Source organism: Schistocerca serialis, chromosome 1, assembly GCF_023864345.2.
Source record: "Schistocerca serialis cubense isolate TAMUIC-IGC-003099 chromosome 1, iqSchSeri2.2, whole genome shotgun sequence".
NCBI classification, from domain to species: domain Eukaryota; kingdom Metazoa; phylum Arthropoda; class Insecta; order Orthoptera; family Acrididae; genus Schistocerca; species Schistocerca serialis.
The window spans coordinates 451,457,035-451,470,305 of NC_064638.1; positions in this window are offsets into that span (position 1 = coordinate 451,457,035).

A 13,271-nucleotide genomic window follows, 5' to 3' on the forward strand; every position below is an offset into this window, starting at 1 on the left:
TCTGAAGTTTTGTAATTGTACTGCGTACAAAACATTTAAAAAGTCTTAAAAACAGTGAAAAGTAAAAACGAAAACTGTCTTTTACTTTCATATTTTGTATGATTTAGTATGATTTTGTGTTCCATACTTTCTGCTCCCTGGAATACCCCTCATTAGAGTGTATATTCAATGCCTGTACATTTTTAGCAATTGCGAAGCATTGCCTGGTTCACTGGTTATTAATAAAGGTAAAGCTGTCATCAACCCAAAGGTTGGTGTAAACACCAGAGTGTTTTGTGGGGTGTGGTGTTATCGGAGATGGTATGCCCTTGCCATCCTCCGACTGGTGAACTGACTGACAATCCATTTGTAGAAAGACCTAGAAATATTGCCAGAGGGTAAAGATGGAAAGTGAAAAATAAAAATCCAAGGACTGATTGAGCATCGAACCCCAGAGCTTTCGATCATTATCTGATACTTAACCACTTTTCCTTTCCTTTTTCTTTTACAGCCTTTATTTTCCCCTACAGCAACCCTTGGAGTCACCAACATCGTCTTCCTCGGCGTAGGCTTCTTCTTTCTTATTATTACTGTTCCATGACTGATATTTCCTTATGGTAGTTGGTTTCATTCTTGAAAAAAATATTACAATTTCAGTTTACAAATAAGATAAAATGACTTGAATTATTCTGATAATCAATGACATACGAGTAAAAGAAAGTGGTGAACTGTTTTTACTTGACTAAAAATTCAAATTAATTTGAGCGTGTAAGTGGAAATGAACCTCTTCAGTCGAGTAACTACTGAGTACAGACCAGCGCTACTTGGGAGCGCAGTGTCAGTTTCGATTGTCAGCTCTTACGGACGATGATGGAGGAAGTCAAAAAGTTGGTACGATATCGATGCAACAATAAAACCAAAAAACAATTTTCTGCTTCTTTAACTTATTTTACTGCTGTATCAGTCACAATGTTCGTATTTAGTAAGTTGCGACTCTCCTTTCTTCTCCTCAGCTTCATACTGGTCTTCCTAATTTTCTGCCAACAGTTCTATGTCGCCTGTGAAGATTTTCATTCTTACCTGTTCCACTTGAGCTTGTATATGAACAGTAGCAATGATAACGGCAACCCTGCATTACCCTTCTACCACGAAATTGCCTTTTTCTTATCACTCCGACTTACGTTTCACACTTGTGGCCTAATTGTCTGTCTCAGGATTGCGGAACGTCTTAGACCACATTATATTTTCTTGTGGGGATTCATAAAAGACATTGTCCATAGAGACGTTCCAACTACACCTGAAGATATACGAGAGAGAATTGTCAGAGCATGTGCTTTGATAAGTGACGATGTGATAAGGAATATCAATCAAACCATGATAAGAAGATTGCAGCATTTCATTGATACCAATGGTCATCACTTCGAAATCTTCTGTATACGGACGTTTGTCACCTTCGCTGACCTTCAAAGACTTTACTGTTATACATCAATGGATTCGTTTCGATAGCCGCTATCAGAAAATAAATGCTAAACTATAGCAAAAATGGCTCTCAGCACTATGGGACTTAACATCTGAGGTCATCAGTCCCCTAGAACTTAGAACTACTTAAACCTAACTAATCTAAGGACATCACACACATCCATGTCCGAGGCAGGTTTCGTACCTGCGATCGTAGCGGTCACGCGGTTCCAGACTCTAGCGCCTAGAACCGAACGGCCACAACGGCCGGCTAAACTGTTGCATCCCATTAAAAAATAAAGTTGGCCTTCTTATTTCTGAAGCAACCCCACGTAGCAACAAAAAACCAACGTTATATTATGGCCACCGTTGAGCTATGCAACATTTGTCCCACAAACTTTTCAGCTACTATCATACTTTCGGAGTTATTCTAGGTGGCAATAGTTAGTGACTCACACAGTATAATGACGCAAAGAAAAATTGCAGCGCCAAGAACGAATAAAATGAAAGTCGGTAGGCGTGTTCCTAAATCTGAAAAATGCGTTTTCAAATTTTGCACCAGTCGCATGGGCGCTCGTATCGTCACTATAAGGATGCAAATCAGGTTTGCTTCAAATACACACTGTAGCGGTAGTGAGCGTTAGCCAGCTTTGGGACTGGACATGACGAGCTGATGTCAGTCAAGGATGCCCTTAAGGTGGCAAAGGCCTATCTACACATCACTGAGTCTGAGCGAGATCGTGTAACAGGATTACGAGAAGCTGGATGCTCCTTCAGCGGTACTGCAGAAATACTTGGCGGGAGTGAAGCCATTGTACAGGATTCATGGTAGCTATGGTCACGTGATTGTATGGTCCCAAGAAGTACTTGTTCGAGATGGCCACGTGGCACTACTGCGGAGGAAGACTGTCGTGATCGGCGTATGGCTCTGATGCGTCGTACTGCATCTGAATCAGCAATATGAGCAGCAGTTGGCACCACAGCGACACAACGAACTCTTGAAAATCGCTTACTTCAAGGGCAGCTCCGAGCCAGGTGTCATGTAGCGTGCATTCTACTGACCTCAAACCACCGCCATTTGTGACGTCACTGGTGTCAAGCGAGAGATAATAGGAGAGCACGATTGAGGCCTCTCGTGTTTTCTGATCAGAGCTGGTTCTGCATCGGTGCCAGTGATGGTCATCTGTTGGTTAGAAGGAGGCCACTCCCGTATACGTGCTAGACATACTGGTTCTACACCTGGAGCTATGATCTGGGGTGCGATTTCGTACCACAGCAAGAGCATTCTCGTGGCTATCCCAAGCAACCTGATTGCAAATTTCTACGTCAGCCTGGTGATTTGAACTGCTGTGCTGTCATTCGTCAACAGCATTCCAGGGGGGTGTTTTCCAACTGTGCACATACCGGCAACTGTGCAGATATGATAAGCTCATTTCCGAAATGTACCAAACCCGAAAAACCGAAAAATGAGGTATCAAGTGTCACCACTACTTAGAACAATTACCTACATAATAAGAACTGTCATGTATACCAAAAGTGTCACATTCGTCATATATTTGCTCTTAAGATTTGCTGTTCATGGCGAAGACTACCAGGTCCAGTCTTATCTCGTTTCTAAGAGGTAGCAAACCGTTGCCCTTCTTCGTAATGACGTTACACAAAACATGGACAAAATTGGTTTAGCTGACATTGCATGTTGAAAGTACATCTATGGCGGTTTTTGTATGTTCATTGAGAGTTTTTAGCTAAATTATGGAGTCTGCTATAACACTTAAATACTGTGAATCAGCGACAGAAACTCTGGAACAACAGTTACCAAACTTAACACAATTTTCTGCCAAAAGGTACCAAATCCATTTTTATTTATGCAATAACAACTAAACAATAAAAATTTAACAGAGATACATGGCGCAATATGTCTTAACATCTGTCTGTTTGTCTGAATATAGCAACAAAGCAAACTAAACATGTCACGATGCTTCTTTTTGTGTACTTGGTACCTTTCCGAAATGAGTTTCTCTTATGTCTCCAATCGAGCAAATACGGGATATCATCCACAAACACCATAAATCGTGTCCCTGTATTGACTGAGCTAGTTAAACAGGCATGGAACTCCATCCCACCAACTGACATCCTGCATCTGTGCAATACACAATGCACGCACGTTTGCGTGCTGGTGTTCAACATTCTGACACTTATATCGGTTAATAATGTAAAGGCATTTCACACTTGCAACGGTTTCACATTTTCAATGGCTTATCTCGCACCCAAATTAACCTATGATCTTGCAGTTGTTAATCAATTACGAGCGTTACCTAGTCAGATTACCCGAAATCTCATAACTATATATTAAATATTTTTTTGTGAAGCGACTTTGTTCTGTCAGTGTAGATTTTTAAAAAATTTCAGTTGGTTGTAATGCTGGCCAAACCAACTATTCGTTCAATACAATATATGTCATTTATCAGTATTGACAAACACAACATCGTAATGTGTAGTGTGATACGAGACGTGCAATGCTGCGTTCATTTACTTTGACTGTGGCGGATTTTGTGACCTGACATTTGCATGACAAAGGTGAAAAGTGATAACAGCTCAATAAACAAAATAATTATAAATGTGAGGTGTTTACAAATGATAACTGCAGAGCTCAGATTTCATCTCATACATTGTTTATTAAGATATCATGCGATGTTCAGGAGTTGTTAATGTTCATTGACTTGTGTGATAATATTCATTTGCTGTCGACATCCAGCTCCTATAGTTTTCGAGATAGATACACACATCAAAAAAAGTTATGCATCATCTCGGTTCAGAGAGTTCCGGAACCTGTACAGAAAATTGGAATAGAGATCAACATAAACATCATTTCCGCCCTTTTTATTACTCATGAAAAGCACACATTGCATGTTGTACCACCATACAGCGAGACCTTCAGAGGTGGTGGTCCAGATTGCTGCACACATCGGTATTTCTAATACCCAGTAGCACGTCCTCTTTCATTCATGCATGCCTCTATTCGTCGTTGCATACTATCCACAAGTTCATCAAGGCACTGTTGGTCCAGATAGTCCCACTCCTCAACGGCGATTCGGCGTGGATCCCACAGAGTGGTTGGTGGGCCACATCGTCTATAAACAGCTCTTTTCAATCTATCCCAGGCATGTTCGATAGGGTTCATGTCTGGAGAACATGCTGGCCACTCTAGTCGAGCGATGTGGTTATCCTGAAGGAAGTCATTCACAAGATGTGCACGATCGGGCCGCGAATTGTCGTCCATGAAGACGAATGACACTCCAGTATACTACCGATATGGTTGCTCTGTCGGTCGGAGGATGGCTTTCACGTATTGTACAGCCGCTACATCGCCTTCCATGACCCCTAGCGGCGTACGTCGGCTCCACATAAAACCACCCCAAAATTACAGGGAATCTCCACGTTGCTGCACTCGCTGGACAGTGTGTCTAAGACGTTCAGCCTGACCGGGTTGCCTCCCAACACGTCTCCGATGATGTTGAACGCATATGCGACACCCGTCGGTGAAGAGAACATGATCCCAATCCTGAGCGGTCCATTCGGCATGTTGTCGGACCCATGTGTACTGTGCTGCATACTGTCGTGGTTGCGCCGGCCGGTGTGGCCGTGCGGTTCTAGGCGCTTCAGTCTGGAACCGCGTGACCGCTGCGGTCGCAGGTTCGAATCCTGCCTTGGGCATTGATGTGTGTGATATCCTTAGGTTAGTTAGGTTTAAGTAGTTCTAAGTTCTAGGGGACTGATGACCTCAGAAGTTGAGGCCCATAGTGCTGAGAACCATTTGAACCATTTTTTTGTCGTGGTTGCAAAGATGGACCTCGCCATGGACGTCGGGAGGGAAGATGCGTATCCTGCAGCCTATTGCGCACAGTTTGAGTCCTAACACGACGTCTTGTGGCTGCACGAAAATCATTATTCAACATGGTGGCGTTGCTGTCAGGGTTCCTCCGACCCATAATCTGTAGGTAGTAGTACCCCTTGGGCGGCCTGAGCGTGGCATGTCATCGACAGTTCCTGTCTCTCTGTATCTCCTCCATGTCCGAGCAACGTCGCTTTGGTTCACTCCGAGATGCCTGGACACTTCCCTTGTTAAGAGCCCTTCCTGGTAAAAAGTAACAATGCGGACGCGATCGAACCGCGATATTGACCGTCTAGGCATGGTCGAACTACAGACAACACGAGCCGTGTCCCACCTTCCTGGTGGAATGACTGGAGCTGTTCGGCTTTCGGACCCCCTCTTTGTAATAGGCGTTGCTCATACATGGTTGTTTACACCTTGGGGCGGGTTTAGTTACGTCTCTGAACAGTCAAGGGGACTGTGTCTGTGATACAATATCCAAAGTCAACGTCTATCTTCAGGAGCTGATGCAAAGCGTTTTTTGATGTGTATACATCGTTAATATTCCACTAGATGCATTTCAGTGCCGCGAGTACGCTGGTATGTTTGTATTTGTAATATGATTAACCATCGAATTATTACTTAATTATCTGAATGTAACCTTTTTCGTACTGCAGATACAAATCATACACTCGAAAATTCCCTATGTCTGAAATCTTTTAGTTAATGATCTGTTACTTCACAGGGACTTAGCATAAGGCACATTTTCCAGTTAGCTACAAGTTTAGACCCTACACGTTTTTCTAGACTTCATTCTGGTCATAGGCTAGAATTCGAGCACTGATCCAAAGGAGATGACGAAGAGTGATTTTTTTTAAACTTCCCTCCTAATTTGGTGCAGCTCTGTAGATTGGTGATCAGCGTCTGGCTTCTACACAGAAAAATCGGGTTGGATTGCCGGCAGTGCCAGGTATGTTTCCCTAGTGGGAGGACTGGAAAAGGATGCACTGAGTCTGGTGATGCGAACTGACGAACTGCTGCAGTGAGAAGCAACGGCTCCTAGGTTAGAAAGTCGACAACGGCCGGGAGACCGATGTTCCTACCCCATGCCTCAGTTTGACTAACGTTTATCATATATTCTTTTAGTCATCAGTCTTCTGCCTGGTTTGATGAGATCCTCCACAAATTCCTTTCCTACGCCAATCTCTTCATCTTGAGGCGTAGCACTTCCACCCTACGTCTTGAGTTATTCGTTGGTTTTATTTCAGTCTCTATCTTCCGTTACAGTTTTCACCCCTACAACTCTCTATAGTACCATGGAGTGATAACACACGTGCTGTCATATGTTTCTTTCTTCACCGATTCTGTAGAGAACCTCCTCATTCTTTATCTTATCAACCCACATAATTTTCAACAATCTTCTGTAGCATCCGACCTCTAAGGGTTCGATTCTCTTCTGTTCCTGTTTTAACACTGTCCGTGATTCACTACTGATGCTGTGCTCCAAACATGCATTCACTGAAATTTCTTCCTCAAATTAAGGCTTATGTTCGATGTCAGCAGGAATGCACCTTTCACTTGTGTTAGTCTGCTTTTTATCTCCTCCTTGTTTCGTCCATCGTGGGTTACTTTGATTCCAAGGTAGCAGAATTCCTTCACTTCATCTACTTCGTGATCACCAATTCTGATGTTAAATTTCACGGTACTCTCACTTCTGCTGCTTCCCATTACTTTATTCTTTCCCAGTTTATCCTCAATCCATATTCTGTAGTCGTTAGCTGTTCATTCATTTCAATTGCTCCATGAATTATTCTTCACTTTCATTGACGATGGAAATGTCACCAACGAATCTTACCGCTGATGTCCTGTCACCCCCCCCCCCCCCCCACTCACACACACGCACAGCATCCGGTGACACTGGCAGGTGTTGACATGGTGCTCGGTCTCTCCTGATTGGCCTATTAGGGTCAAATTGCGGAGGTTTGCTTCTAAATTTTGGCTTTCCTGCTTTTCCAGTTTTCTATAAATTTAGAGCACTATTTGCGCGTGCAAGAGAGTTTGTGAATTCTGTTGAAATGGAGGGTTATTCCGGTGGCAGTGTAACTGCTGGCAGTGTCACCCAAGCAGGCCAGTCCTGTGTGAAGGAACCAGACCAAGTATCACAAAGCCCCGTCTTTCCTTTGTTCTGCCTTGTTTATCCTCTCTGCTTGGTTGGGCAGGCAAATGTCAAAAACCCGGAAAAATAGTCAACCAGGTCACGGCAACCAGAAATATTACCCAATCCTCCAGGGTTGGGGCTAAATCCTTGGGCCAGCCCCCTGGCATTCTTAAAACACTGATCCATGATTTCTGTCAAAAACTTCGACTGAAAAATGGAATATCACGGAGATGAGCATGGCTACGGAAGAGGACTTTATTTCTGGTAACATGGAAGCTTCAGGCCCTGAATACCAAGGAAAAAGAAGTTTCCCAGGAGTTGGAAAAGGTAAAGGCCCCTGTGGAGATGTGAGAAAATATTATGAGAGATTGTGTTCATTTCTACAGTGTTCAGGAAGGTAAAGAGGACCAAGAGAGGTGTGTCAGCACTGAACCACAAAAGGCATTAGAAGTACGTTAACAGTTGATAATAAATAAATAAAACAATTGTGACTGTTAACTTGCCCAAGTGTGGAGCACATGTTAGTAGGAGTGTGTGCTCCAACAAAATCAAAGATGAGTTTATGACAACGTGACAAGTGTCCCGGAAAAGATGAAACCCAGAAGGAAGTAGTACTTATGGGAGATTTTAATGGAAGAATAGGCACAGAGGTGGATGATGAAATAGTAGGAAGATATGGAAAGGATATTGTAAACGAAAGTGATCAAAGGCTAGTAAATACATACACTGCAATCGATCTTAAAATTTTAAACGGTTTCTTCCCCCGTAAGTGGATACATAATACAGGTGGCAGAATCACTGAAGAAATTGGAGAAGGGTATGCAGCGGCCTAGAGTGTGCCTCGAACTACTTCCTACATGGAGCAAAGATTGTCTTTCCATCATGGGGGAAAAAGGTACTTCAGACAACTAGGGCTCCTATTAAAATTTTGAATGTTGTTACATATAACTTAAATACTCTTAATGATGAAAGTTTGAAATTTCTTTATAATTTGAGAGGAGTAATCAAGAAGAAAAGTGTTGATGAAGACAGAAATTCTGAACAAAAATGTCAACAAATTAAGGCACGTCTTGACAAGGCAGCATATGAAGTGCTGGATCAAGAAAGCGAAGAAAAAAACAAAGACGAAAGTGACACGTAGAGAGCATAGGAGAAAAGATAACACTGAAGAAGAACATGTATAACAGTTGGTTGAGGATGAGAGACCCAGAGAAGAACTTAAAAATAAACAGGGAATTTCAAAAATAAATTATTAATATGAAAAACGAGGCGTGGGAAAAGACATGTGAGAAGATAAACTTTTTTTTGGGGGGGGGGAGGGGTTATAAAGATAGTATAATCTTGAAAAAAAGTGAGAAAGATAAGAAGATATGAGAAAGATAAGAAGATATGAGAAAGAAGGAACAAATATAACGGTTATTGGCATTACGGAAAGGAAAAATCGTTTCGCAATGCTGCTTTCAGAAGGGAGAACCAGGTATAAGTACATAGAACTGGATTTCGAGAATGAATTATCTGTGCTAAATGTTGAGCCAGTAACTATAATACTGAACACAACAATATCAAGTTTTAACCAGAAGGTTCTCTACAAAATTATTTTTACCTCTACATTGTGAAATTCGACAAAATCACGACAAAACATCCGATTCCGGTTCTAAGTTCGGTACTTAGGATGACAATCAAGTCTACAAACGATGGTTGGACTTTGCGACAAGCTGAGCAAAAGATTACTCAAGGTTGCTCGAGTTCACAGTGGACGCAAGCTGGTGAACCAACAAGTTTACGCCTCTGCGAGCGGTATTCACCTTTGCTGCAATAGACTGCCAGCTGCATGACTTCTCTCATCCTCGGAAAATCCTATAAAAGCGCAAGGTATGAAATTGACATTCATTTAATCTGGCACCATACAACTTTTCTGTACAGTACTTGCAGAAGTCCAGTGAGCTCATATAAAAAGTTTCAGTAAGTGTCAGAGTCGGCTGTAGCAGCTGGAAGAAATTAAAAAGTGAGCCATGGAGGATCACGTTTCAGATCTGTAGTACATGTGACCCAATTTCTCCGTCGACTCATAAACGGGCTTTCGATTATGCTACTTTAGCAGAAAAAACGTTTTGTAAAATTATAGCTTTTGTGTTGAGAGGGATAAGAAGTACTTATTTATTTATTACGTTTGGTGGAAACAATTGTGCAGTAACACATGTAGAGAGATGAGCATTCACTTCCACTCTGTAGACAGGGAAGCGAACTTCTGATAGATTCTTTTAAATGACACTACAGTGAAATGAGTTATATTTAAGTATTTCGTGGAATTATTATGTTTTCAAGTACTTCCTCAAGGCAGGCTTTCACTATATCTCACAAAGAACTGGTAAATCATCTTTCGCTTGCGTGTGTATTATCTTAAGCAATACTGTCAGTTTTGGACCAGTGATTTGTTGCTTGAGGTCAATGTAAATGAATGTAATGTTCTTATGTTGACAACGCTAACAACGGAAATTTATTAGCTCTGTGTAGCACCATGGCATTTGTAAAAAGACAATAGAGTATGACTGTTGAATGAATCGAATTCCCAGTAATAACGAAAGTTATACGTTTAATGAACTTCACACTGGGTGTTCTCAATACAAAGTCTCAGTATATTTGTTAACCAATCTCAAGATTTCTGTGAACCACATACTAAAGTATTGCTCCAACATCTATCATAGATTTCCTAGTAATTTTTTCACTGGAAAAGTAAATCTCAGAGCGTTTTTATATCATATGGATGCAAATATTTTACGAAAGCAGATGATTAGAGTGATTCTCTGGTACCGTTTAACTAACATGAGACAGCTTAATGAATTAGTAAGAAAGTGAAGTCACAATTTACTACGCAGTAACTCGATGAGTTCAAGTAGCGTTATTTGATATTAGACGTATTATTGCAGGGGAGGATCACCCATACAGGTGTCGGCGTACAAATTCATACCTACCAATCTAGGTCTTAAGTGGAGACAAATATAACAGTACTTTGATGTAGAAAGTATTTTTCTGGTAAAATTACTTCTCGTTTTCTGGAAGCGTTCCTCCTCTTTCATGTACGATTGTTCCTCTCCACGGGACGCCCACAGACAATAAAAATGCTAATAGCGCAGCTTGGCGAGCAGGAACAGGTGCCTCGCACAAGTCTGTCCATTAATTGCAGGCACGCTGTTAGCGGCACAGGAAGTATGAGAATATGCAAATTACGTGTGAGAAATTTCAGTTAACCGCTCTTTCAGGAAAGAGTTAGGACCACGTATTTCGTCTGCAGCATATTCATGGACTTTAGAGACAGAGCTTCCAGACAAACTGAGGAAATTGACTCGTTGCCCAGGGAACTGCTAAATGAAACACAGCAGACCTGGCAATTTCCTGCAGCTCGTTAGCGCTCCTAAAGTGACGTTTTGCATGCATCTCTACAAGTCATCTCACGGACATTTCTAGCATTATGAGCTCTGCGTTTGCATTCATTGCGAAGGCAAACGAACAGTTAGTGTACCTATTAACATTTTCCACAAAATCTAGCTCATTTTAATGGATTTCTTCCTATTACGAGATACAAATTACAGTTATACATTACGTAAATAGCACGATTATTTCTGGTAAGTATACGTTCATTAGCTAAACGTATCAAAATTATTTATTTTTACGATCATATCAACTATTTTCTGGATTTTTATTGTCCCAAACAGAATTCTGACGCAGTTCATCAGATCTAGATAACCGGATAATGCATAGTACTCCTCGGCTTACGTTAGCCATTTTGTTGTTTTACTCATTATTGAAAAGTAAACAGTATTTTTCTTTCGTGTTTCTTTTTAAACTCAGTTATCTGACAGACAATAGAACATTATGCAGTTAACATTATTAATACCGCCTGATTTCGGAGAGCGTTATTTTTCTTCTTTAAAAACAAAGTAACTTTTATTTTCCTTACATGTTATCTGTGTTTCGACTACCGTGACTTCCTCTTCCAACTCTTCCTATGTTTCGATAATTGTTTCACCCAGTCAAAATTATTGTTTGGAACACCCCTGATAATTTGCTTTACATGTTATATTATTTATCTGTTTCACAACCATTGATCGTTATTGTTTTTTTCAAAACTAAACTGACTGTTTCTGTGTTGATCAGAAAAAATTTTCATAATCCTCTCTGTACAGAGGTGTCCACAGAGATATTTCCCATCACTCTGGCGTTCCGATCGCTATTCGTCCTAATGCTGTTTAATTTTGAACTTCAGTTGTACACAAAATTGTTAACTTTTCCCCTAAACCCCGTTTTTAAATACTTCTAGTTTCTTTTATTTCTTCAGTTTTTTTTTCACGTTACACATTTTACTCTCATTCTTTCATGCGCTTCAGACATGGAGTTTCATGGAATTTCTCGCCAAATCCATGGTAACATTTGATAACAACAGAGTTCCGTTAAAAAAAAGTTGCTTCTGTTATCCCCCTTGCTTCGTTCATTTTATACTTATTACAAAGTGAGAATTCTTCAGAAATACGAAGTTCATACATTTTACCAGAATGTGCGACTACAAAACATCTGTTTTCCTCCAATGTTTTTGATCCCTCCATAAACTTTAGGGAATATCCTGCTCTCTCATTGATGATCGCATCTCCTGTAACCAAGTACTAGATCCGTTCTACTCATTCCACTCGGTACCGAGTCTAGTATTTCTTATTACTTTCTTATGGCGTCCATACTCTAATACACCTCTCCACCGTCATGGAGATAGTTTCCATGTAGCACATGGTCCCATTTTAGGCACTTCCAGCGGTCGCTTTTTCTACTGCGATTTGTAAATAGCTATTTCCCGCAACCTCTTAATTAAGTCTCTCTATTCTTACAGAAATCTTTTTTTCAAATTTCTTTGTAGCACATCGTCTTCCATTTAATTTTTTTCCTATTTCCTCTTGTATGCAGGTTGCCAAAATAGTACTTTCTTCGGTCATCGTTCATCCTCTAATCTCATCACACGCACAATCCACATTGAACATCGTTTCTCCACCTCTTCGGTGATGTACGTGGGAGTTTCCCGATATATTTATTTTGAATCCTTTCGCGCCTTCAAATTCTACTTTTCAAAATATCAATTTGTAGCGCTTCAAGTCTTCTTTTGCCTTGTTCTGTCATTACCTGGATTGCACTCCATGTAAACAAATGCCGTTTATTATGTATTCATACAACTGTTTCTCACATTTCCTTAGTTTTATCTGACCAAGAAATGTATTTCAGCTTGATTGCTTTTAGCACATGTTGTCCTCTGCTTTATTTCTTGTTTACCAGTACCCTGATCTTAAATCAGAAATCTTAGATATTTATACTTTTCACATGTCCCAACAGCTTTTCCATGTTGTTTACTTGGTACTGAGAGATATGTTGTTATAGAAAATTTATACACTCCTGGAAATTGAAATAAGAACACCGTGAATTCATTGTCCCAGGAAGGGGAAACTTTATTGACACATTCCTGGGGTCAGATACATCACATGATCACACTGACAGAACCACAGGCACATAGACACAGGCAACAGAGCATGCACAATGTCGGCACTAGTACAATGTATATCCACCTTTCGCAGCAATGCAGGCTGCTATTCTCCCATGGATACGATCGTAGAGATGCTGGATGTAGTCCTGTGGAACGGCTTGCCATGCCATTTCCACCTGGCGCCTCAGTTGGACCAGCGTTCGTGCTGGACGTGCAGACCGCGTGAGACGACGCTTCATCCAGTCCCAAACATGCTCAATGGGGGACAAATCCGGAGATCTTGCTGG